This window comes from Pagrus pagrus (genome assembly GCF_965226575.1).
Source record: "Pagrus pagrus genome assembly, chromosome: 12".
NCBI classification, from domain to species: Eukaryota; Metazoa; Chordata; class Actinopteri; order Spariformes; family Sparidae; genus Pagrus; species Pagrus pagrus.
This window is the reverse complement of record NC_140196.1, coordinates 14,759,092-14,783,011: the sequence shown is the minus strand read 5'-3', so window position 1 is coordinate 14,783,011 and position 23,920 is coordinate 14,759,092. Positions and strand designations below refer to the sequence as shown.

The 23,920-nt window shown below is 42.8% G+C and overlaps 1 protein-coding gene across 6 annotated transcripts in view; it reads left to right on the top strand.

The window, feature by feature from the left end:
- The first annotated feature begins 10,748 nt into the window (after positions 1–10,748).
- LOC311266228 (RALY RNA binding protein like) overlaps positions 10,749–23,920 on the top strand; it is a 42,404-nt gene continuing 29,232 nt past the window's right edge. For 2 of the 6 annotated variants that reach the window (XM_084368495.1, XM_084368496.1), the window contains exon 1: positions 10,762–10,912. The gene's annotated coding sequence lies outside the window, so the exon portion shown is untranslated. Of the gene's footprint in view, positions 10,913–11,276; positions 11,367–23,920 lie in introns of all 6 variants that reach the window. The other 4 variants (XM_084368498.1, XM_084368497.1, XM_084368500.1 and 1 more) reach the window with 4 other exon arrangements.

Genomic DNA, 23,920 nt, shown 5'->3' with positions numbered 1-23,920 from the left:
TTCACTCACAGCTGGATGACTTATTCAAAGCCCCTGAGATACCTCTGTATTATGTATTTTGCCTTTTGTTCTTCACTGATGAAAAGTTGCACTATAACACCTATACAGTCCTCAATAATACATAATGTGCTCAAACGCAGGATTCGCTTCTTTTTTTAAAAAAAAAATCGTGTGAGACTTGAGTGTGTATCTTCCTTAAAGGAATAGTTCAACATTTTTGCGAGATATGCCAATTTTCTTCCTTGATGAGAGTTAGATGAATATATCGATACCATTTTCGTATTTGTAAAGATATAATATGTAAGAATTATGTATTAAAATGTCTAAAAACACATATATTTCAGCAGTGGTGGTCGGTTGTTTTTGTGTGTTTGAGTCAACCTCTCACTAAACTCAGCACTCACCAGAGACTCTGGTTCTCTCTCGTTTCCCCCTCCCCTCTCGGCAACGTTGCATTTATGAAGAAAAGTACGTTTCCCCTCCAGCTGCACTCAGAAGTCAAAATCACAGACAGAAAATTAAACACCCGACGATGGAGGCCAACTCCACGTTGCTGCTGCAGTCAGGATGATAAAAAGGAATCAAGATAAATCAATTTCTGAATCCCAAAATTGATTGTTTATTTGTCCAGAGGGTCAGGCTCTGCAGCTGACTCTCTCCAGACTCTGACTCTAACAGCAGAAATGACGCATTGTGCTTTTGAATATGAAACTATAGCCAGCAGTTGGTTAGCTCAGCTTAGCATAACAACAAAACCAAGGTGTGAAAATAGCTGCGTCTGGCCCGTTAACTGAGTCTGAGTCTAGCTTCATGTTTAACAACAGATATGAGAGCGGTATCGATTTTCTCATCTAACTCTCGGCAAGAAAGCAAATAAGAGCATGCAAAATGTCGAACTACTGATTTAAATATAAAGCTACAGCTAGCAGCCAGTTAGCTCGGCCTGGCATAAAAGCTAGAGGCGAGGAAAGAGCTAGCCTAGCTTTGTCCAAAGGTAACACAATCTGCCTGCTAGCTTCATTAAAGCTAACCGTAAAAGAAGAAATTGATTGATTGAACACATTTCTGAGTTTTAGAGGTGCTGGTTGATGGACTTTATTACTGTTCTCTCTTGCTTTTAGTCTTTATGCTAAGCTAAGCTAAAAGGCTGCTGGCTGTGGCCTTATAATGAATGAATAAATGTCAGTGGTACCGATCCTCTCATCTACCTTTCCCTAAGAAAACGAATAGGAGTATTCCCAAAGACGTTAAACTACTCCTGTGATAATCCGTTGGGAACTGCAACAGCACAAAAGACAACTGAAATCTCTTTTTTCTCCTTCAGAGACACACAGCTTTAGTTATGTACTCCGTGCTGCCAGTTGTACACTTTGTATCTCAGTTTTATCTATTTCTTTGCTGCCTATTATTTACTTTTTAAAAAATCAATGCGCTTCGGCGTCTTGGGGTATACAGCGACGTGAAAAACCCAGAAAAAATTGCAGAACTGATCATTATCACGGCAGTGGGGCTTTTTATCTCTCACTTTATGTGCTTTTAATTTGGTCTGTCTCTGAAGCACGGAGCTGACCGGCCTACAGCTCGGAGGCGGACGTAACGAAACAGCTGCTTGGCAGATGTCAAGGTTAAAACGTGTTGGAGGAATTCACTTTCTGTTTAACGGGCTGCTGAGAACATGCCTTTCAGCTGTAGGCTGTGGACGTGGAAAACCGGTGTGTGCTAGGCATGTTGTATGTGATTTGGGGTAGATTTTGAGAGGAAGGCCTCGCAATGTGTGTGTTTGCAATCACAGCTCTACATTTTCCCTTTGTGTTTTGAGGCTGGATGGAAAATGAAAAACGCAGTTCTTGAGGGAACAGTGACAAAGCACACAAAGTCAAGAACTGAGATGACACTCGCTGCTTAGATTGAAGAAAGCTGCCAGCCACGGAGACGATCATTTTCAAGATTCGACTTGAGATGGAGCCCTGCTGCCTTTTGAAACGTATAAAGGACCAGCACTCGTCAAGGCAACACGTGGGAAAGAAGCTCCGCCTGGGAATGAAGGAGAGGCAGATATCTCGTCTGAAGCTGTCAGGAAGTTGAACTCTTCGGCTGCTTTGTTCCAAAATTTTGACACACCTAGAACATGTTTGCATACACTATTGATTGTCGCCAAGAAACTGGTACAATAAAAAGGGCACTGAGTGACACTCTGTGTAATCGCATGGAAACAATCTCCTCCTGAGGACGCTGTGAGTGGCGTTTTGAGATTTATGGCACTGTGGAGACAGAGGGGAGTCTTCAGCTACTTTTTCATCTTCGACAGTAACAACTACTCAGCAGAACAGCCCTCCCATTAGCTCAAGGACTACCATTACCTCTCAGCTATCCTTCACGTGCACAAACTGGTCTTGGGAGCTCATTTAGAGGAGAGCGAGCTGCGCAGCCTTGCGTTCCCGTTTACCTTCCCGCATCACTTCTTGATGGAGGTTGACTTGTTTTGTTGGCGTCTTGCTTGACATCGATACTTGCATAAACACAGCGCGACTCTCCGGAAAATTAACAAGGCTGTGTCTTTGTTATGGAGAGGCAGGAGTGGGCACGATACTGCGAAATTACCCACCTGATGCTTGCAGCGCACGCCGCGCACACGGGGAATTGCTTTGCGCTTTCACTGTTTGATAATCAGCTGCAGCAACAATCAGAATGGGAAATGAGCAGCCATAGAAACGTGTGCCCCTTGGGTGCACGATGCATGCGGTAAATACGCCGGCAAATCACTTTTTATTCTCATCCTCAGCTGACCCTGCCCTGCTACTAGTTGTAACTGATGATTTATTAATATGTTAATGCCCTCCGATTGGTGTCCTGTATCGTGTGGCCTGCAGGGAGAAAGATTCAGTCACACTCTGTCCACCTTTAACACTGTGCCACTGCTCCGGGTCAGTCCCACAGAACCTGCTCAATAATTCAAGTGCTGGACCGGAGAGCTGGGACCCTCCTGTCACACACAATGAGGAAGCACACGACACTAAACTCCAGCCAGGCACTCAGCGCTCATCATCAGCCGCCGACGGGTAATGAACCTAAATGACCTGACACGAGCAGAGAGAGATAAATTAGGCGCGGCAGAGCTGGAGAGCTAAACAGAGGAAATCTGGGTCTAAGGTGGCACCTCTACCCAAACCTAATGTTTATATAATCCTCCTTTATGTAATAGAAAAGTTTGAAGCTGATTCACTTTCTTTCTCAGAGTTAGATGAGAAGATCGCTCTCATGTTTGAACAGTAAAAGTGAAACTAGCTGTTATGATTTGAGTTTTTGGTTTTGTCGTTTCCTGTTTTATTTTGAAGTTCTGCCCTCATGTGTCACGTTTTGCTTTTCACTTCCTCCCTTTGTCCTTTTGCCGCCCTTGTTGCTCTTCACCTGTGTTCTGTTAATCACCTCCTGTCTAGCCGGGTCCTTTGTCTTCCCCTCTGTCTTTGTCTGTTTGTCTGTTCTTTTGGTATTTTGCATTTTATGAATTTGTATTTTCAGCTTTTGTTATTAAAGCTTTCTTTTCGTTGAGTTACTCGTCTGCCTGTGTGTCTTGTGTTCGGTTCCCTGTTGTTTAACCTCAACACCCCAACAAACAGCTGGTTAGCTTAGTTTAGCATAAAAGCTGGAAACAGGAGGAAACAACTAGCCTGCCTCTGTCTGTAGTAGGGTCATTGTTTAGGAATATTTCTAACTGGTTAGCATGCTGGTCTGTGGATTATTTTACATACAGACAGAGCGGTCCGAGGTAAAACATGAAGCGCGCTAGATGAAAGCTAAGTTTGGAAACATTTCCAAACACAAGACACACAGGCAGACAGGAAACTGAACGAAAAACATAAGCTAAACAAAGTACAAACTAAAAAACAAAGTATCAAATCAAAAGGGCAAGGGTACAAACCAGGAAAAACACAGAAACAGACCCAGGGAGACTAAACAGACAAACTGAAGAAGAGAGCAGGGAGCTCACAGACTATATACAAAAGGGAGGTAGGGATAATTGGACATTAGTTACTGGGTGCGGGGCAATCGAAAGCAAAATGAACCGAATCTGACCTCCCCGGTCTAAAGCTCACACTTTCTGGAAACCAGCACTTCTAAAACTCACTAATTAACTCGTAATATCTTATTTTTAATACCTATAATGAGTCTTAAAGGGGCTCTATGTAATAATGTGTAGAAATTAATTAATCACTCTTTTTGGGGGGGCCATTCAAGAGCAGATTGTTTCATGACATGAACAATGAGAGCTCCCCCTTCTCTCTCGGTTGCCTCTACAGGCCTGTGGACCATTTGTCGTTGAAGCTGTTTAATGCCGCTGAATTGTTGATTTCTTTGTGAAGGACTCGAGTCGGATTTTCCGCGACAGTCCAAAGGATGTGACTTTATGTTCTCAAGTCTCAGTGCCTCTTTCTGCTCCGCTAACAGAGAGCAACAGCAGCTAACGTTAGTTCAGAAATGGAGCTCCTTTAACAATTTGCTGTTTTATGTGGGATTACGGTCCAGACCAGTAGGGTCCTGGAGTCTCCACTGGTGGCCTGGCACTAATCCCAGCCAACAAATAGTCTTTTACACTACACAACATGCTAATTAGAGAGCTTTAGTGGATTTTGTTATCTTTGGACAGAGCCTGGCTATCTGTTTCACCCTGTTTCAATCCTTAGCATAATCTAAAATAATTGGGTCGGCTGAAGCTTAATATTTACTACACAGACCTGAGAGCGGTATCAATCTTCTCATTCGACTCACTGTAAAGAAGAAGTTGTTGTTGCATTTACAGAAATAAAGTGCGTGGAGTGTCAAGGCAGTCACCCTTCAATCATTACTGAAGAAATTCACCAAGCCCTTACTGGCAGCCGTCGCTACAAGTGAACGCGAGGATGCACTGGAAGGTTTCGACAACTTCTTAACATTTTAAATCCCCTCAGGAAGTTTAATAATCACCCCTCGAGCTTAAACGAAGAGAGGAGGGAAACGAGCGAGAGCATCAAACTTCTCCATCAGATGAATTAATCAGGAGCCTGAGAGGTCTCTTCAGAGCGCCGGCTAGCATCACGTCCGTGTGACACGGCGTCCCTAATTGAACTTTAACCACTTGAGAAAGACAAAGAGCGAGGGGGACAAAAATAACACTGTGTACCCATTACACTTTACATAGCAGAGGGGAAGTTCAGGCTGAATCCTCGGAGGGATACAAAGATACGAGTTCCCTCCGGGGTTAAAGGTGCAAACAGTGTTAACCTCTGGATTGAGAATCACGGTGAATCCTCGGGGTCTGCAGCTCGCCTGTTTTTAGAGCAGTGTTTTGAGTCCGTTCATACTGAATGGGCATTTTCAGGGAGCTGGTACCCATCATGCTGTAAGACCTTTGTGTTATAGGAAGATAATCCCAAGTGTGCCATAATACATCATGGAGTTTGCATAGCAGGCAAGTCAGTAGTTTCACATTTGCAATTCATAGCAGCTCCCCCCTCACGTCTGCTCGCTCTCTGGAGTAATAGACTCCTGTCATTGATGAGTCCCGGGGGTGTACAGAGTGAATCCTTTCTCACGTCTGTATCGATCGGCCCGACAGTCCTACCTGATTTACATTGACAAGAGCATTGGGGTCCAAATGAAAGTAAGCATGTTTTCCAAATTGGAAACACAAGGGACACGTTGCTCTGCAAACAGACAGCTGGGAAGGTAAGCGCTGACGTTTGGACTGAACGCTGTGGAAGAGAAGGCTGACTTAGCGACTTTTGTTTGAATCCTGGAGGAGCAGCGGTCACTTTAAACGTGTGTTCTCGTGCTTTAATGAATATTAAAAGGTGTGTTTTAATTAGATAAAACAAACACTAGCCATAATGAGGAGACTCTTGTGTCAGTATGTCAGTATGAGTGCAAGTTTTTGACGTTGACTCTTTTAAACGAAATATATATTTTTCTGTATAACAATATGATGCTGCTGGTGCTGCACACTCAGGCTCACCCACGCAAATCTAATCCCACTAACCCTGATTGTGAATTACTCTGAAGTGAAACTGAAAATAAGTTTCAGGTGCCTTTGGGCACTTGGGGGAAATGTACAAGAACAATGAATACAATTTTAAAACAAATCTATATGTAGCCAAAAACAACCTTTCTATACTCTATGTAATCTCATGATTTGCCTCCACTGATGTCACTTAATGGCTGAGGTCCTTCGTCTGAGTTTTGGCTCCCAAGGGAAAAAAGTTTGGCAGACGCTTCACCATGCTCACATACAAGCTGCTAACTTTCTGTCTGTGTGCCATTTGATGCTCAGCAGGCAGTGTGCAGCTGCTTTTCTAATAAACCAAAACAAAGAGTTGAAAGATGCTAAAACGCTGCACAGAGCTGAGTGGAAATGTAGAGTCAGGTGATGGTAATGCTCTGTGGGTTTATCACTACAAGCAGCATCTTTTCCTGTAGTCATTCAGTCCTTTTTAAGGATGTCCGCAGCAATATTTTCCTTGTGTTTCAAAGTTTGAGTTGCTTTTTTTCCCCCTCCACAACCAGTCAAACCTTTACTTTTGGTCTTATCTTCACACAGAATAATAATATCCTGAGGTGAATCCCTGAGTTTGCCAGGTTAACTCACAGTTTGATACAGAGACCACAACATATGGGTGGCCATATTGAGAAGCCAAATGAACAGATGGACTCAAACCCACACAGTCATCAAATGTCAGGGCTCATTTAAAAGCCAGTATCACAGGCTGGATGTGTGATCTTAAAATAAAAAAGTCAGTATTGCTTTTTAATTTCAGGGAGACGTTGAAGTTTGACGAACACAGAGACTGAGTGAATCATCAGGTTTGTTTCGAAGGATGCGCCTCGAGCTATGACTACTGTACACTGTGAAAATCTATAGGGCTTTATAAGTACTTTGACAGGACATCGAATATTCCTCCCACGTGGACAAGCAAGATCACGAGATGCCTAAATAACATCACACGCAGAAGGCGGGTGGAACACTTTGTTTTAAAGCAAGAACATCATCTTCATATTTGACAGGGGGCAGATGAGGTAGTGAAGCTGATGTAATTATGTTGTTGATGCCGGCTCTGCAGGATATGAGAGCTGACAGGGCCAGCAGCTCAGGGAAATGTGAGCCTAAAGAATGTCAAGGGGTTTTACTTTCACAGAGGAACACAACAGATCTTGGGAAATGTCAGTGTGTAAACACATTAGAAGGTTACGCTTCATCAGTCACATGCGCGCTGGCAGATGCACAGACGAACACATGATCAGCGCAGATTCTCGCTCTCACACACACACCGACTGCGTCCATAAATGACCTTTTGTCTCGTCATTATTTTTGAGTAAGCAGCACAAATGGTGTTTTTCACGAATCTCACGCTCAGATGACTTTTCTTTGCGTAAATTCTGTGAGAAATGGCAGCGGATGGAGAGAAAATGCCTTTAAATTAGGGCACAACAAAGAAAAGAGCAACACAGTGGAGGACAGGCACTCAACATTTCCTCCCAGCTTTAACTTACAAACTGTTAAAATGCTGTTTTTTTTCCCCTTGTATAATACTGGCAGCATTATACCAGGACAAACCTTCCACCACTCACTTTCACTCCCCTCTCTACACATCCTCAATTGTATTTAATAGCTCCAATCAGTGTGGGGACAGTGGATCCCTGCTGCTAATGCACTATTCGTGTTTGAAAAGGGGACACTGTGCATGCAGCGTCAGTCCATTTTGCCATTAACGTTGCATTACATGGCCTGCTCCTCACTGTAATTACAGCGCTCGCTCCGCCAGAGTCCAGACTCCAGATGATGCGACCTGAAGCACAGAATACCTCCAGACTACCAGAAATCACACAGCACACATCTCGTCTGCGATCGCCTCCCTCGGCCTGCGGACGCATGGCTCGGAGCAGGCAGTGTCAGCCGGAGTATCAGCTAAGATGTTGAACCATCTGCATTCCTGCCAGAGAATCACCATGTGTGCTGAGGTGGATGAAAGTGGATTCAGATGTATAGATAAGAGAAATTCTTGGTCACACCGTGCTGGAATGCCTTCACCTGAAACTGGAAGACACTGATGTGTTGCTGCAGGAATAGCAGGCAGCATGTTCACATAACGAGGCTGAGGATGTCACAGTTCAATGCTGACATCGGCCTTGGCATCGTTTCCTTCTGGCTTGTTTTCAGGCGTTTGATTTCATTGAATCCCATTACGACAAAGACTATAATCAATATCTTTATTCAAAGAACCACACAACTATTTTCCGCTTTTCTGTTTTGGTTCACTCTCACCGCTGTCCTTGTGTCGTGTTTGGCCACAGCAGGGATCTTTTATCAGCAAAAAAACTTTTGGTAAACCAACTGTCTGGCACCACACAGCTGGACAATGAAAGCTAGGACTACCTGGTGAACAGGTGGAGCATTTCAACCTCATCTGGATAAATGTTGGAAACCACAGATATCTTCAATCTCAAGGTTTCTTTATGTTCACTCATGGCCTGGCCAGGTTAAGGCACAGACACCAGTTGGTTAGGGTTAGGCCATTACAATGAATACCAAAACTATGAATGTTGCACACCCTCTACTATGACATCATTATATAGACTCCTCAGCACCCCTAAATGTGACTGACTCCCCGCGTCCCTGCATAAAGCTTCACTATGCAAACACAACAAGGTATTTGTCTGTGACAACAATAAACACCGTTTTAACAAATTGTGAGATTCTGAAATCATCTGAAATCATAAACCTGCTAAACTCACAGGAGTGAACACGTTTGATAGATGTCACTCCCGTGATGCCAACATCTATCAGGCCTCCTTGTAAGAAGCAAACAAAGAGACGTGGTATGAAGTGCGCTGCCCTTGCGCCTGCCTGTCTGTGCCCATCAGCCCCATGAGAAGTCATTGATCCATACAGACCCCTTTGCTCAGATGCCCGGCAGACGCTGCAGCAACAGCAAAGACTTCTGTTCCTGCCTGACAGCATGACCACTCGTGTTTCCGTCAAGAACGAGTGGGAACCATGGAGCTGTCAACCTCGCAGAGCAGATCAAATGAAACACGCTGACAAACCGGGCCGGAGTGGAAGTTTTTCGAGACTAAAAATACACACTGCACCTTTTATGTCCTGGAGTTACCTTAATGTTTGGAGGATGCTCAATCAATACTGCTTTTCACCTGCGGGCTGTGTGTGAACTCATTGCCTGATATTAACTGAGCTTTAAACTCTGTTAGGAACGGCCCCGAGCGTTGACTTCCTCACTGATGATCAATATTCTTATAAGGCTCAATAGAAACTCAGCTGATTAATCCTGTAAGTAGATTTTAATGAGAGAGCACCGAGAGGTTAGAGCTGTGAGACTGATGATATGTGGAAACCTTTTCAATCACTCAGTGGACAACAACAGCCTTCAGCAATGATGATAATTAGCACAGGGGACCAAATTTATGTAAATAACATAATGAGCTACAAGAAGCAATAAAGTAAAAAATGCTGTTTGACTTAATTGAAACAATATATTTGTTTTATGCTATAAATGTGGTGGTGGCAGAAGCGATAATTCCTGCTTATTAGACATGTAACTTGGGTCTAATTTTGTAGTTTTGGACAATATTTCTGTCACTCGTGACATCAAGTTGATTGCTTTCACTCAGTGAGATGATCAGGCGGGTTTAAACCAGCTGACAAAGTTATATGAAAAAGAAAAATTATTACATTTTTTTTAAAGCAAACTGATGTAGCTTGTGATGGCAGGGGGCGCCCGTAAGTCCATCAGTCTAACAGTTTTGTCAATAGCCTAAAATCAGATTATACGACAGCACGACTGGAGGCCTGCTCATATTCTGTATGGAAACCACGAGATGAGCTAATTAAATAAATAACCAGGGTTAGTTGAGCAACCTTGCTGAGACATATTATATGTGGCGGACCCTGCCACCTTTCTAGCTTCAAACAGTGTTCTGGGACCTTATTTTCCTCTGAGAACAACTTGTTTATTCAGTTATGGAAAAAAATAAAACATTCTGAGTTTGTATTGTTATCTTACCAGTATTGTAAATATTACCTTTCTGAGTTTGTGAATTTCTTTCCCAAAACAACACAGTGCCCCTTTAGCCCTCCACTGCTTATGAATCCACAATACAAACAGTAATAATGGACAGTGTCTGAAGCTGGAGGTGTCAGGTCAATGGTTTTACAAACAGACGTCTCTTTTATAATTGTGGTTTATGAGGAAAATGTTTTTTGGGGGGCAGCGAGGGATTTTTTGTTGCAATACCGCAAATGGCCACTGGGGGAAAACTGTAAACAGGGCTGAGCAGCAGCAGCAGCACATCCATGACTCAATCTACAGTGCGTGGACTCTTTTCCTGAACCCAACCAAGTTGTTTTAAGCGTAAACAGCCAGATCATAAAAACACAAACTGTGTTTTTATCCCCCTCTTTTGTTCCCACTTTATTTTAATCTCTATAGAGCATTCATTCATAAAGTTTTTCACCATGAACCCCTCGATTAAAATCACATCAACCACCCCCTCTGATACATGCAGGAAGTCACCTGAGGAGAACAGCAAATAACCCCATATCCCCCTCCTGGGACCCTCCTGGGGCCACCGTCGGTGACACCAGGTAGCACCCGGACCCTATCTTGCGCACCAGAAAAATCAATGACATTACCCGATAAGCTCCTCTCCATTACAGCCCTGAATGCCTCCGTGTGTAGCTACGAGAGAAAAGCTCGGACTGATTCAGAAACTCTGGCCAAACCCCGAGTCACATGACTCCAGCACCGGCAGCGACACAGAGCGCAATAGGGACGCAGAGCCTCGGTATTTACCAGCCTGCACAGCACCAATCCAGCACCGCCACACGCCCAATTTCTTTTTAATTGAAACCTTTTACTCCCGCTCGGTGAGTACATTTTCCACTGACATTTTCTTAAGCATATTTTTATCCTCTTTTTCTTCCTTTCTTGTCTTGCTGTTGCGACACGGGGAACATGTTTTCTCGTTTTCTGCATGCAATGATTGAAATCTTTGGATGCTGAGTGTTTGTCGCTCCGGCGACATCCACTGACAAATATCCCTCCGTGCTTGCGGACGCTCTTGATATTTTTCTTCCCCCCTCTCTCTTCCTCTTCTCTTCCCCCCCGAAGCAGCTTCTTTACGAGCTCACTTGTTATAATCCTCCGAAGCTTTTGCTTGTTTCCAGGCTTTTTCCCCCTCTGTCATGGCTTGTTTTGGTGTGGTTTTGGTGCTTTTCTCTCATCTTGCAGTGTTTCTCTGGTGTTGGAGGCTGAACGTCTCTCAGGGCGCAAAAATAACAGTTTTGATTTTCATCTCTGAGGATTTTGCTTTTCAAATAGGTGAGGAATTGAACTTTGCTGGAGTTTGTTTTGGCATTTTCTTTGCACTTCTTTATGCAGCCTTTGCGAGCAAATGGGAACTTTTTGTCTTTCAAACTGAATTTCTCGGACAGAGCTGGATTTATATTGAATTCTCAGATCACTCTGGGTCCCTTAATGTCTCATACCTGTCTCTAAAACTCAACAGAATCACAATATGGCACGATTTCAGACACTTTTCACCTTAAATCCGCATTTTTCTGTCTTTTAAGGATGACAAAAGTGATACAAATGCCACAGAACGCAGGGTTTCTGCCCCTCGAAGTTGCCTTGGAACATTTCAAACAACTCTAATGAATGCAAATCACCGCTGTGCAAAACAAAACAGATTCCTGCCAGTTGAACCAGACACAGCTGTGCTCCTCCGCCCTGTTTCGCTCGCCACACACACACAAACCTCGTTGCGTTTGTGAGTGATAACTGGCCGACACACTCAGACATCACACTCAGAAACTTAAAGGGGCTGGATGTGAGGAGGATGGGGAGGGTTGGAGGAGGAGGAGGAGGAGGAGGAGGAAGGGGGGTCTTCAAGGCCTGGGTACATTTTCTTTTTTGCAGCAGTTCATTATGCAAATCAGGCTGATAGATTTGATTAATAGTTTGACCTTGACATGCAGCCAGTGCTCACCCACAAACCTGCAGGCGACACGTTCAAAAACACACAAAATCTCCTTCAATTAACAGACAGGAACAGGGGGGGAAAAAAGCGATATTACCCTTTAAAAATGACCGCTGGCATCACCTCTTTAAAAATCCTTGAGCAAAGTTTGTTTTTTAAAGGGGAATGCTTTCAAGACAAAAACCTCCTTTCAGTCATCCCGGAGAAGACACGGGTGAAGGCATTTGACAGCTATTCCAGCCTTCAGACTTTGCAGGTTCAGGGAACAGGTGGGGGAAGCGGAGCGTGAAATGTGCTGCTACGCAAACAATACTTATCTCTCACTCGGGATGAAGTGGGAGGCTGGCGCTGGAATAGCCAGCCTATATACGCATGCACTGAATCACTGAATGAGCCCAGAGAGGAAGGAAGGAAGGAAGGAAGGAAGGAATAAAGTTTAGCCAGGCATTTCCGGAGCGGTCAGTAATCTGTCTTTTCGTCTTTGCGTTTCTGCACCCGTGGGCCGTGGATGATCGTTGACCCTCAGCAGGTGTGCGATGTGGGCTGTCTCAAAAGCCACGCGCCACGGAGTCCATCTTCTGCGAGACACGGATGAAAAACATTTGAGAGCTGCTCCGGCTTTCAGGCTATAGGTCAAAGAAGAGATTAGGCGAGCTGCTTCTCTCTGTCTCCTTTTATCACCCTGCATGTGAAAGATAACCGGAGAGAGAAACAGATGAGTGAGTCAGACAAACAAAATAGGAAGATGTTTTGTGTGTGTGCTTGTTAAAAAATGCATCAAAACTCTCGGAGCACACACATGTATGACATCCACCTCACACAGAGCAGCTCTGTGCTACATTATGCATGTGGAAATACCCAGCGCTGCCTCTTAGATCTCCTATTCTTGGACCTGAATGCCGTGTTCCTCACCTGCATTAGTCATATTCAACAGCGTTTTTTCAATGCTGTCTTTTCAGCCATTCTTGGACGAACAACAGCCACAGTATATGCATGCACCTGATGCTCGGTTGTGTTGTGAGGCGTGCCATTAGCCTCGCAGCGTCAGTATCTCAGCACCGCGGCCAGCTCCCTTTATTCTCCATTCAAAGAGATAGCGGTTGATTTCAGCACCGTGGACAGCTGCCAACACTTTATTACTCTGGCAGCTGGAGCAAGCTGATTCCTGCCTGGAAGTCCGGAGTGTCTCTTCTCACTAACCCCTGCCCTCTCCACAGCGCCCGTCTTATTCGGAGCTATTTAAAGCTCTGTAACCCCCCACATTCAAAAGGTTAAAGAAGAGGTTGCACCCCAGATAAGAAAGCAAATGATAATACTTTCTCAGAGCGAGCTCCTGTATATTTTAAACCAGTTGAAAAAGCTCAATTTAATCTTTTTTCAGAGTGAAACTGGAATGTTGTAGGGGAAGATGTGCAGGTGTACAACAGGTGTTGTTATTCAACTAAATGACAGCGTAGGTTTACAAGAAATGAAGCCTTAGCTCGACGCTCTGACGATTCCCTTCATCCTCATCCACATCAGAAGATCCACAGGACCAGTCAGAACAGTTTGTTCCAGCAGAAGAAAACGTGGCGCAGAAAAGTGGTCCGTTTCAAAGGTTATTAATTACTGAAGCAAGAATGGTTCGACAGCTAGAGGTCAAAAGAGAGGTCTGGTTCACTCTCCCCTTGCCTGACTGCCCCGAGGGTAACCACCTGGAAAACCAGACTATTCTCAGGAGACTTTCAAAATAAAATAGCACAGTTACTAGAAAATGATAATCGCAGTTACCTACTTTCAAAATATTACAAATGACATTTTAACTAAGAATGAACTGTGAGTTCATCAACCTGCAAACATGTAAACGTTCTTTCCACTTGCTTCTTAATTCCTGTAATTATTCATGAAGACTAGATTGGACTGCGTTACATTGTCAGGTGTACCATTAGAGCAAGACCGCAACTTGATTTTTGGGGATGATGCCAATATTGATATCGATCTATCGGCGCATATACACAGATTTGTTTTTGCAGTGATCCCTCAAATTTAGTTGAGGGATACAGTAGACACAGTAAACGTAGCTGAGAACATCTTTTTCTGCATTATAATCTAAAAAACAAGAAGTTTTCATTGGTGCATATCTGTCTCTATTTACCAGTTATACAACCTCCGTCAGATTTAGAGGTGTACTTTGCTTACCGACAACAAATCCCATGAAGAAAAAGATCACCCAAGAATGGACTGATACTATGAACAAGTACTGAATGTTTAGCCAAAGCTGGATGTAGCTTAAATATACTGTAAGCACCATAAACCTGCGACCCATAATCAGGGGTTGTATAGTCCAGGGGGTACTTCTGTAGTTGCTAGGAAGCCACCGATTTGTTGAAACTTTACATTTATTTTGATTTTATTGTGTGATGACGTTGTGCTTATGCTCATTAGGTTTAGGCAAAAAAACCCCACTGAGTTAGGTTTAGGAAAAGATCATGTTTGGGCTTAAAATGCCTGTTTTGGTCACCACAAACACGGCTGGAAATTGAAAAATGAGCTGCAGTCACTGGTCTCGGCAGCCTTCTCATCTGTAACTCCACCACCACCCCCTCCGCATCTCAATGTGAAAGTCAGGTCATCATAAACACGTAATGTGAACGTGCTGTGACATGTACAAATGTGAACGTATCAGTGGTTTGCAGAAACGTTGACAGCCAACATTTTACTCTAACGACGGGGCTGAATAAACAAATTAATATACAAATAGGATTACACACTGGTGTAAATGGTGGCGGATGATATTTAGTGTATTTGCTTTCAGCTGACACCACCTGCTGCGACTGAAAACATAAAAATACAGTAAACATAGTTAGCAAGTGAGCAGAGGAGTGGAAACAAAGAGACCGAGGATGAGCATCATCAACTCCAGGATTATTCTATTTTAACATCCAGTTTAGGAAAGTGGAAAGTGACGGATGGTTCACAAAGTTAAAAAGGCAGGAGTAAGATACACTGTTACACTGGTGACACGTGCCTTCATGAGTCAATCCCACATTTATTTTGAGTTAATCCCGTGTTCATCATGCCGTTTTACTCACTAGAGCACCAATTATGTATTAATCCACAGCTATAATCCTCCATCCTCTCCTGCTTCAGGAGTGTGCATGCCAAAAACTACAGTGCCCAGCTGTTTTAGGATTCTTCTGAGCCTTTTAAAAAAAAAAAATGAAACTATATATTCAAGAGCAGTTTGTAAAGATTCATGTTTTCAGGAGGAACTAAAGGGCTTGTGAGAACCGTAGAAAGGTTGAGAGAGAGACAGGCTCGCACATTGTTGGTTTTTGGTCCAAAAAAAAGAAATGAAAGTTTGTTTAAGCAAAACTGGAATATTTATTATGTAAATATTGTAGTGGATTGCATTACACCTGCTTTGAAATGCTTGCGAATAAATATAGAAACTAGGCGGCCGATAGTTCAGCGCCTTTTCTTTCCTACTGAATCTTCCCTGGATGTTTATTTGCATTCTCATTAGCATTATGTTTAGTGTTTACCGGTTTTGACGTCGTATTTATTCACCCTTTTGTCACCGTGTCAACAAAATCCATTTCTCATCCACTATACACTAAACTGAAAACATCATCAGCTTGAAACGCTTCATGCCGGAGCCCTTTTTTTCCATTTAAATTGCAAATTGTTCCTGAAACGAAATTATAATCATGTTGTTTTTAGTATTCACTAAACCCCACCTTGCACATATCCGGCTCGGCTTCCTGCGCACATTTCATTCAGACGCTCCTCCCCACGTCTGAGCCCTCTTTCACCTTTGACCTTTCACCCTCACTGTTAGTCAAATCATTAGCTCACTCCACAGCCCGCTGGTGCCATAAAGCAGAAACCAACTAATTACTCACAGCTCTAGTGACCCAGTTACTTTAGCCTAGTGGAGCGGGTGCTATATTTGGCAGTCGCACAAGAGGAGAATTAAGGAAATGGAGAAATATGCCCGTGCCAAGAGATATGGGAAAGCGTGGCGTATGTTCATTTGCCCTGGAGCGGAGCTGTGGACTCCCCGGCTACAACAGCAGGTGGAGTCTTTTTCTCCCTCGTTCCTTCATATACACATATTGATGCAGGGTGTAATCCGTAGTGTTTTCAGCAGGGTGAGAGTGGGAAAGTCTCCAAATAAAATAAAGAATGAAGTTTTGAGAAGGCTCAGAAGGCAGCAGCATGATACACGGTGATGCAACAGAGAGTCTCTGAAGCAAAACAGTTGGCGGAGGCGGCGGATGGAAATACAAACAGGGTTAAAAATGTTCCCTTGAAACAATAAAAAGTCCCCGTGGGACCGACAGAGCAACATCTGAGGAGCCGTTTGTCAGAGGTTTCACACAGTCTTTACTCAAGTACAAGTACAGATACTCGTGTAGAGACAGAGGTACTGATTCAACTTCTTTACTCAAGTAACAGTAAGAAAGTACAGTAAAAAATATCCTTCTGAGGGTCATTTCTACTGGCCATTTCTGTGCAAAGCTAACTGAACCTCATGTCATATTGATATAAATACACAGCTGGACCCAAATATTTGACTATTCAGATATTTGTTTGATGGCTGGGTATTCGTTTTTCAGGTTTGGATTCTGATTTTTGTATTTTTGCTGCACAACAGCTGTTATTATACCTTGTTCAACCAAACTGCTGGGGATTATAAACATGCATTAACACACCAAACCTTTTGGAAAATGTCTTTTTATTCATTAACAAAATAACAATAGAAATGTTGGGCCAAGTCCTTCACAAGTCACGCTCAGCACACCCTCCTCCCCCAACCCAAGCTTTGAATATTCACTGTTGATTAGTACTGAAGCTCCAGAGCCCCAAAAAAAGGTATTTGGGACAGCCCTCATGATTATACTTAAAGGCAGAATCAGTAGGATTTGTCTAAGCTGTTTGTAAATGCACCAGAAAGATAGTTGATTGTTGAGTGTCATTCCCAGGACATCAAATACTGACACTACTGGGTCTGTAAAGCGTCCTGAGCACAGCAACAAAACTGAGGAAATAAGAAAATCCAGAGGGCTGCAGGGTCTCTGCAGATAGTTTACAGGTTGAAATCAGTCTTGTGATGTGGTGACACAAAATAAAAATCATCGATTATTCCCCTCAAATGCATCAGAACTAAAGAAACAAGCCTGTTTTGAAAGTAGAACGAGCAAATATTTGTGTTACAGTGTAGATAGTCAAACTATAAAGTGACCAGAAAAATAAATACTTAAGCCAAGTAGGCTACAGATACCTGAAAAATCTATTTAAAGGTTGACTCCACCAATTTTTCACATATGCAGCAGAACTCCTGTAAGAAGACCTGTAAATACACTGTAATGTGAAACACTGGTGGAGCTACTCTTTTAGTTTTAGTCTGTACAGAAACAAACAGTCTGAGATGTCCAACTGATACACGTTTGACCTCCAAGATCAGGTTTGTGATGTCTAATAAAATCATGCACACACGCCCTGATTACAGACATAATCAGCCCCGCTATTATTGAAGGATACAAGATAAAACGTCTTCCAGAGATACGGCTCCTTCCCATCTCACCGTATAGGTCACATTGTGCTTTTATCTGCCTGCTGTCATCGCCGGTCGAAGCTATAGGTTCCCCCCCAAATCAGATTATAGTACAACTCATTTTAGGTGCATGATCGTCTGCCCTCAGTCTCCACGCTTCACAGAGCCTCCATAAATTCACACGGGGAAGAAGAGCCGAGATAAAACTGATGGAAATTGGAATGTATTTTCTATACAGGAGCTCGGTGCGAGCGTATACCTGTGGGCTGCCACACAGTGAAGCATCGCCTTACACTTGAAAAAGTCAGTTTATTAAAGGTATGAAAATATGTAAATGATAAGAGGCTGATATATAAAAGGATAGCCATAGAAATAATTTATAAGCTAGCACCACATACCTACAGCGTGATGTATGCCTGCATTTCCCATCTTTGATATTCTGTGTGAGGCCCAGTTCTAAGCTCCTTGAAGATGATTGGCATTGCAAATGTCTTTTCCTCTCTCTTTTTTTAGAAGTTCACGCCCTTTTATTTCCCTCTCTGCTTCTCCATCTCTCTCCTTTTGTTGCCATTTTCCCCCCTTTTCCTCCTTCAATTCAAACTCGAGACAGGTATTATGCAGGAGGTAATGGGGTGTAGGAACGGAGGAAAAACAAGAATAGTTGTTGACAGTCATCCTTCCTTGTTAAGATCCACGGCAAAAAAGAAAATACAGGTACCGGAGTAAACAGGCTTTAAAACTGCAAAGCGAGCTGCTCATTACACGTGGGCAAAAACAGCTATTCTCTATCTTCTCTGCACCGCTGGCCAGTATTTACTGTACAAGTCCTGCAGGAGAGATTAAATTCCAGTGGGCTCCTCTGGGCTGGGAGCAGAATGGCCCAGCAAGGACCTCTATTCATTAAGCTCTTAATTGCTAATTGAGGTCTTTGAATGATTCAGCAATAGCTGCTGCTGTTGGGGCATTAGCTGAGTAATTTATGGCTGCGAGCGAGCAGGGAAAAAATGAACAAGGGCGAGAGAGCGTTATTAAAAAGGACATCGGTGCCCGCACAGTGTTGTTATGACACAGCCACCTCATGTTAACTCTGAAAAAACTGCACAATGCTCTTTGTTATGGCTGATTTTCATCATTTGTCTGAGTGAAATTCATTATGTCCTGTGATTAAATAGCATTCAGTTATAATGCATTTTGACCCGCCACCTCATGCAATCTTAATTTAATATTTTTTTGATTAAGCGTTTTGTTTTGTCTTTGGGGAAGTTCTACATTTGTAATAATAATGTTCTGTCCTTTGTCTATTGACAAACGGACAAATTGTTGGTCAGGTCAGCTACAGTCATTATTCTTGCTATGAAATGTCCCAGAGGCTCTGTCACTGAGTGATTTCAGGCAGTATTTTCTGCTTTTATATTTTTCACAGCAGCATTTTGATAAATCCTCACTGTTTTTTGCTGCATAGGTTCTCCTAAAGCAGCAGAGAGACGAAAAATAAACCAGTCGCACCGTAAATTTAGACCGTATAAAGGTATAATTAGATTTCAGTCCACATTTGTTCTCCCGTAATGTGTTTGGCTGTGAGGCAAAAAGAAAGCTGGCATGATATGAAATGTACGGCCATTATGAGGCTGCAGCTAGATTTTAGCATAGTTAGCATAAAGACTGGAAGCAGGAGGGAAACAGCTAGTGGTTAGCCTGTCTCTGCCTCACAAAACTTACTGTTTTTACTCTCCATTTTTTATACTAATTAATCAACTGGGATATAAAGTGTTACTTATAAAGCTCAGAAGTGCTTGTAGGAGGATATTTTACCTTTAGACAGAGCTATATGTAGGCTAGTTGTTTCCCTGAGCTCTTTCCAGTATGCTAGCTAAGCTGAACTTCTGACTCTAGCTTCATATTTAGCGCACATGTAAAAGTGGTATCAATTTTCTCATGTCTCAGTAAGGGCAAAAACAATTAAACAAAAGATTGGTAGCTACTACTTCCATGTCCATCCATTACATATGAAGCTACAGCCAGATGTTAGATAGCGTTAGCATTGAGACTGAAAGCAGCTGGCAATGGTTAGCCAACCCTGGTGTTTTTACATTGCATTTTTTGTTCAAGATTGGGATATAATGTGTTATTAGTAGAGCTCGAGGTGCTTTTAGGCAGATGTTTTACATTTATAACAAGCTGCTAAATGTGGAGTGGTATCAGTCTTTGTCTGAGTTTAACTTATATTTGTATGATTAAATATGCTACCATTTAGCCATAATGCAGTTAACTTATGTCAAACATATTTTGTCTTTATCTTTGTCTTTTTTCTTCTCTCTCCTGGCTCTAGCTTCTTATTTAAACAAAGATTTTTGTACAGATTAAACGATATATAAAGTTTTATTAACAGAGTCTTAGAGGTGCTTATAGGTGGATGTTTTACATTTGGACAAAGCTACATTAGCTGTTTCTTCCTGTTTCGAGTAAGCTAAGATTATCCTCTCTACTTCACATCTACACTGCAGTATTTGTACTAATGAAACAAATGGGATATAAAGAAAAATACAGCCACCTGTTAACTCCTAAAAATCTGTCAAATCATCTTTTTTTTAATAGCTTTTTCAATTAGGTTGTTTGTTCTGTGATTAAAAAAACATTCAGCCATAATATACTCTTCAGTCCAGCCGTAGTTTTTGATTAAGCGCATTATTTTGTCTCTGTGGCGGTTTAGCTACATTTGTACTGATGTTCTTTCCCTGAATAAAACTGACAAATTGTAGCAGTCAGGTCAGCTACAATCATTTCTAGCTATAAAATGTCCCAGAGGCTGTGTCACTGAGCGATTTCAGGCACTATTTTCAGCCTTTATATTATTCACCGCAGCATTTTGATAGATCCTCGCAATTTATGCTGCATATGTTTTCACATAGCAGCAGAAAGAAGGAAAACAACCCATACCTGCACTGCAGAGTAGTTCGTAAATTTAGACTGTATAAAAATGTAATTAGATTTCGGTCCACATTTATTCCCTTGTAATGCGTTTGGCTGTCATTCAAACGAACGAGGCAAAAAGAGGAAACTGGCGTATTCTAGACCCATATTTTATTCTCTCACACAGACATGTTGTTTTTCCAGGTGAGACAGTAAAAGTTGAGACTTAGTCCCAGAGATATCTGTCTCCCGAGCCTGATAAGGCAGAAGGTAACGTGTCGATGTCGCAGGCTATGAAGACGTCTGCACATTAAAGTCAGCCTTATTTTCCTATGTTGACGACAGTCGAGGTTTGATGCTTTCAGCAGTGCACTGTCAACTCGCTTAAGATAAAATGCTGCAGTGCAACATTCAAGTGGCGGAGAGTGAGTGTGGCCTGAATGCATCCTTCACATCCCATACGTATTTGTCATTTTGGATGAAGAGTTTTCATCTTTTCTCCTCCAGACGGGGAGCGTGAGTCAGTGAGGAGAGATCAGGGAGAGAGAGGAAGTGCTAAAATGATTACTTTCACCAGTTCCTCGCTTCTTTATCTCCGGGGAATTCAGACTCTGAAGCCCCTGACAGTCGGTGTGAAAGGACCAAAGAGGATCCGTGAAATACTTACACTTGGAACCTCTGCAACACGGGAGGATGCCGTAGAAAAAACATCACTGTCGAGCATTCACGTCTCTGTCATGAGAAAGACTTTTCAGAGATAAACAAAACGTCGTTGCGTGCAGAAATGTGCGAGTGATGAGCTGGGTAACATCTTCACCCATGCGTGAAGATGTTATTTAGCATTAATTTCTGGAGCATTAAGCGTGCCAGGCTGAATCCAAACCCCTCTCTCCCCTCCTGCCTTGCCCATCAGGCTGCTTTGAATTCAGAGTGAGTGTGTTTTCTGGCCTGGGACGGTTTCTACCAGCATTTGCCAGCAGTTATGCCACATGTTCCTCTTAAAAGGCTTTGAGGATCTTACAGACTCATGAATATTGTAAAAGAATCATCTTTGAAGTCTCTATTTTCCATTTTGAATGAGCTGGAGGAATAATGTAACGCACTTCTTCTCGTGACCATTCTCATTAAAAACATGTAATTGAGGGCAATTGACAAAATGATTCTGGAGCACCTCTGGGGCGTTAATCTAAAGTGATGTATGTGGAGAAAGAGAGGCTGAAAGCTTATGAAATCCTCAAGGCTTTCAGACCATAGATTGCCCGTAGTTGTATTTTCCTCCCAGCTGCGGCCGGTGGTTATTTAAAGCACCAGTTCAGTGGTTGCTCAGTGACCATTTGATGCTGTCAGCTGCTAATAGAAGTTTGACAAGTGTACAGACTTTGAAGGAAACTACAAACCATTAGTCTGGCTAATGTCTTGTGTCCATAAGCAGGTTTGCATCAGCCTTGAAATTCAAAACAGACACAAACACTTTAAAAGCAGTTTGCCGTTTCTTTCTGGTGCGTAACTGCCGTTGCTTGTTGTGAGACTGTGCCTTCAGGCTTTGGAGAAGGCTGTTTAAATCAAGAGCAATGCTTTTTTCCTTTTAGCTTTAACACTAAGGGGCCGCAACGAGTCTTTGGCTCAATTGCATTTCCAATTTCTACCCCTCTTTTTGTTCCCGAATGTCTGCTTCCCCTCTGAACAGAGTTACAAGGGGTAGTGGTTGAAGTCCGCCCCTATAAACTGGGACAACCCCGCAAGATCCTCATGCGTCATCAGCAGCAGTGACTCTGAATCTACAGCGCAACAAAGTGGGAAATATTAATAACAAACACATTTAAAACAGACAATTAATAAAACAATTTTAACTACGTAGCCTACTCAACCACAGCAGGAGGAAATCAAGGGAAGATTACAAAACAAAACACCATGGGAGCAACTCGACAGCACCAGGCATGCATGACGCTCCGTTTCTGAAATGCTCCCTGTGGGAAATGAAGCCACACGGAGGACAGAACAAAACAACGTTGCACACGGCAGCTAACAGAGACGTGCCCAGTGGAAACAAGCGGTAACACTTCACTAAACCTCTACCCCAACAGCGATCAGGACACCTTAGCACAAGGCATGAACATCCCAAACAGAGGGGAAGGGCTGAGTGGTAGGGGTGAAGGGGTGTATTGGGATTGGACCTTCGTCGGTTATTTATCAACTTTGCTTTTTTGCCAAGAGTGAAATGCGAAGATTGATACAACTGTCATGGGTGTGCGTTAAGTTTGAGACTGCAACCAGGAGACAGTTAGCCTAGCATAGCACAAAAGACAGGGGAACCAGCGGGAAACAGCAATCCTGATTAGTTGAGATTTTGAGTTAAAAAGTTTTCAGGGGCTTTAAGAGAAATTCTTAGGAGTAGGCATAAGTCCTGGTTGGTAGCACGCTATGAGTTTAGAAACCAGTGACTCAGCTGTACAATCTTACTTTCAATTCTTTGCAGCTAAGACTGAATATAAAATAACCCATAACTTTTTTTTCTTTTGTTCACTTCTTTCAGACTAGCTACTGCAGTCTTTCTAACACTGCTCATTCATCTCGTATTTCATGAGCAAAGTCAAATCAGTGCTTTCATTCAGCTTCATATCGCAGCTCAGCAGGAGCTTACATTACAGGATTCACAAGTCTTCTTTAAAAACTGCTCTTACTTGCTTAATCAACCCTCTAATGGCCTCACCTCTGTGCGTTTGCCCTAAAGAGGCCATTCAATGAGCTTCTCATCCATCAGTCACTTGGTTGGTTGGGTTAGGCGCCGGAGCTGTGAGGCTTGTTCAAAGGTAGAGACGGGGTGAATGAGATTTGATTGGATTGGATTGACTGGTGGGCTTTTCAGTCTCCCGCACTGTTGATAATTAAGTTAATCAACTCCAGAAAACTCAATGACGGCATTGCCACAGTATGGGACTCGCTGCAGTGCTAAATTATCCTCCATTCTGTGAGGTGCGAATGCAGATTTTTTTTTTTTTGAGAACAGCAGAGGAGATTTAGAGTGGATTATGTGTGGGTGGAGGCAGGTAGGATGGGGAAAACTGTGACAGGAAGTGCGCCCGGGAGGAGATCGACTGCAGGCAGTGTTAGTGCATTTGTGTGTGGATGTGTGAGTCATATTTTAAGAAAATACCTGTACGTGTCATTACACCTTTCCATCCTCGCCCTATACGTACTCATTTCTATTCAGACTGAAACCATGAAGTACTGACAGATTAAAACACCTTTACAAGTCTCCTGCTCACCTGAGAAAACTAGAGCAGACCTGGAATCATTTATTGCAAATTATTTTGATAATTTATTAATTGTTAATATCATTTTTCAAGCAAACAAACTCTGGTTCAGTTTGTCAAATGTGAGGATTTGCTGCTTTTCTTTCAAAACCCCTCTGAGTAGCATGAGTAAGCCATGAAATGAGACATCTTA